The sequence below is a fragment of the Triticum dicoccoides genome, chromosome 3B (assembly GCF_002162155.2).
Source record: "Triticum dicoccoides isolate Atlit2015 ecotype Zavitan chromosome 3B, WEW_v2.0, whole genome shotgun sequence".
NCBI classification, from domain to species: Eukaryota; Viridiplantae; Streptophyta; class Magnoliopsida; order Poales; family Poaceae; genus Triticum; species Triticum dicoccoides.
This window is the reverse complement of record NC_041385.1, coordinates 75,057,828-75,061,710: the sequence shown is the minus strand read 5'-3', so window position 1 is coordinate 75,061,710 and position 3,883 is coordinate 75,057,828.

The following is a 3,883-nucleotide window of genomic DNA, read 5'->3' as shown; positions in this document are numbered from 1 at the left end:
TTGCTGTTTCTACCAAAATGCATGTTCGCAAGAACCGTAAGTTCTAAGTTTTACTTGTAAAACCAAATTCCTTATTCATACCATGCACATTACTTAATACTCCCTATATGTATGCTTGTTTTTGTGGATCTATAATCCAGTGTGTGGTGAAGCAGCCCACGTTTGCACCTTGTCATCTCCTGTTTTATCTTACGGATGTGGCTGATGATATGAACAACATGCCATGCACATCATCCAAAATAGATACAATGATTTAATTTTCCCTTCATCTATGCTTGTTATGTTGACCTGCTAATCCAGTAGTGTGATGAAGCTCCCCGCATTATGAATAATGCCAAATTATGCTATCGATATTTTGAACTTATTCTTTATTTTCTAATTTGAAATTGGATGGAATTGACAGGACAATTATCATCCTTGTTTATACACGTGCAAAACCTGTCATCTCTCTACTTTGTTTCAGGGTGATATGCCTAATGGCATGCACAAGTCTGCTGAAGGTTGTGAGACAAACCCAACATATATTGCAGCAAAGAAGGTAAAACATCGTGAAGATAGTGAGACAACCCCAAAGTCTTGTCTTGATGCAGTGTTCAAGTTACTTAAGACTAGCAGTCAGACAAGCTCACATAATTCGTTGTCTGAATCAGTTGGACTTCTTCAGTCCCAAGTTCTAGCAGAAAGGCATTCTACAACTCAACTTCGACTTGAAGTCCTATCTCTAAGAAAGATTGTAGAGAACACCAATGAGAACCTCATCGCTAAACAGCTAGACCTGGAAGCTATGACCGACATGCTAGGCCGGTCTCACAGCCTTGCTCAGCAGCTTGCGCAGCAGTTCCCCCGCAAGGCTAACCTTTCTTGAACTGTCTTGGAAGTGGTATCAGTTCAGTATTATTTTGTTACACTTCAATGGTGCCCAGTTTTTCTAATCTGTTTCTTCGTTGCGCTTTATGATCACTGGTGGCGAACTTCGATGCCCAGTGGATGTAATATACATTAAATCCTTTATTTTATAGTGTAGGTTTATTCTTAGTTACTATGTCATAATTTCTTTATTGTATAGAGTAGGTTTGTTCTTAATTCCTACTAGTTACTGCCATCATTCGCTATCTGGAAAAAAATCAGATGTAGTCGACCGAGCCGAAACATTAGACTCTAATGGGCCTGGTTTTTAGCAGACCATAATTGGGCCGGCCCGCGTCTTTCTTGGGCCCGAATTTGGGTCCTTCACACATTTCACCAGGCCCAAACATACACCGGCCTATATTTTAGTTGGGCCTGTTGTCGACCCAACGCTTAGTTTGGCCCAGGTAGCGTTGGGCCATTAACAGGCTAAATATTGTACTAGCCTATTACGGCCGAGATGAAACCACGGGCCTTTAGCAGGCCAAAATGCATGTTGGGCCTCAATTTTCACTAGTCGTCGACGGGCCTTCAGCAGGCTGAAATGTAGACCGAGACTTTTTTGGCCCAGTTGGCTCATGGGCCGTTACCAGGCCGAAACATATCTAGGGCCTTAGTTGTCCCACGGATATGATGGGCCTTTAAGAGGTCGAAAGCTTAGTACAGGCATCAACGGGCCTAATTATGCGATAGTCCTTTAACATGCCCAAAGTCACGTTGGGCTTAATTGTTGGCACCTTTAGCACGGGACATTAGTGGGCCCGATGTCCCGTCAGACCATATATGGCCCATGGGCAGCACGGGCCATTCCCAGGCCGAAAGTCACACCGGGCTGAAATGGGCCCATGTCTACATCAGGCCTCTAAGAGGCCGAAAGTCACTGGGCTGTAGTTGGGCCCAAATATTCGACGAACAATTAACGGGCCAGATCTTGCTTCAGGCCGCAAATGGGCCCAAATATTGGGCGAACAATTAATGGGTCAAATTTGGCTTTGGGCCGTAAATGGGCCCAAATATTGGGCGAACAATTAATGGGCCAAATCTGGCTTCAGGCCATAAATGGGCCTTTATTAAGCAGGCCGCTATTAGGCTAGCCCACTAGTACCTGATTAAGAACTATGGGCCTTTGACTGGGCCGACCTTTTTAACCTATATGGGCCTCTATTGGGCCCAGCCACATGTCGGCGTATCATAGGCATGCCTCCCCCAATGGACAGGCGACATCTGGCCCACTGACGAGCTGACAGGTGTTCCCTTCGGCCAATCAGAATTTTACACGTGGAAATTTCGCATTGGTCCGGGCTGTTAACGGGTTATCGGATCCAAAGCCCGACCCGATAGCTTAATGGCCTTCCGTTACGGTGGATGCCATGTGTCGGTCACCCTTGACGAAAGCACTTCTGTGATGCGCGATTTATCGTCATGGAAGTGGACACTTCCGTGATGATAATTTTGGTAATGTCATGGAACATTTCTATGACAGCACAGGTATGACTATCTTGATTCTGTCATAGAATCATCATGGATGTACATGCATGACAAAAAATGCGACCCACTGTGACAAACACGTATCATCACGGAAGTGTATTTTTTTGTAGTGCTCTCCGATACTCGGAATGACAAATCCTAATCTCGATCTATGCTAACTCAACAAACACCTTCGGAGATACCTGTAGAGCATCTTTATAATCACCCAGTTATGTTGTGATGTTTGATAGCACACAAGGCATTCCTTCGGTATTCGGGAGTTGCATAATCTCATAGCCGAAGGAATATGTATTTGACATGAAGAAAGCAGCAATAAAACTGAATGATCATTATGCTAAGCTAACGAATGGGTCTTTTCCATCACATCATTCTCCTAATGATGTGATCCCGTTATCAAATGACAACTCACGTCCATGGTTAGGAAACCTTAACCATCTTTGATCAACGAGCTAGTCTAGTAGAGGCTCACTAGGGACATGTTGTTTGTTTATGTATTCACACATGTATTAAGGTTTTCGATCAATACAGTTCTGGCATGAATAATAAACCTTTATCACGAATAAGGAAATATAAAATAACAACTTTATTATTGCCTCAAGGGCATATTACCTTCAGTCTCCCACTTGCACTAGAGTCAATAATCTAGTTCACATCAGCATGTGATTTAACACAAATAGTTCACATCGCCATGTGATTAACACCCATATAGTTCACATCGCCTTGTGACACCAACACCCAAAAGGTTTACTAGATTCAATAATCTAGTTTACATTGCCATGTGATTAACACCCAAAGAGTACTAAGGTGTGATCATGTTTTGCTTGTGAGAGAAGTTTAGTCAACGGGTCTGCCACGTTCAGATCCATATGTATTTTGCAAATTTCTATGTCTACAATGCTTTGCATCGAGCTAATCTAGATAATTACTCCCATGTTCAATATGTATCCAGATTTAGACTTAGAGTCATCTAAATCAGTGTCAAAGCTTCCATTGACGTATCTCTTTACGATGAATTCTTTATCACCTCCATAACCAAGAAACATTTGCTTAGTCCTCTTTAAGGTAACTAAGGATAATTTTGACCGTTGTCCAGTGATCTACTCCTGGATCACTATTGTACCCCCTTGCCAAACTCATGGCAAGGTACACAATAGGTTTGGTACACGGCATGGCATACTTTGTAGAACCTATGGTTGGGGCATAGGGAATGACTTTCATTCTCTCTTTATCTTTTGCCGTGGTTGGGTTTGGAGTCTTTACTCAACTTCACACCTTACAATACAGGCAAGAACTCCTTCTTTGACTGATCGATTTTGAACTCCTTCAAAATCTTATCAAGTTATGTACTGATTGAAAATCTTATCAAGCGTCTTGATCTATCTCTATAGATCTTGATGCCCAATATGTAAGCAGCTTCACCGAGGTCTTTCACTGAAAATTCCTTATTCAAGTATCCTTTTATGCTACCCAGAAATTATTTATCATTTCC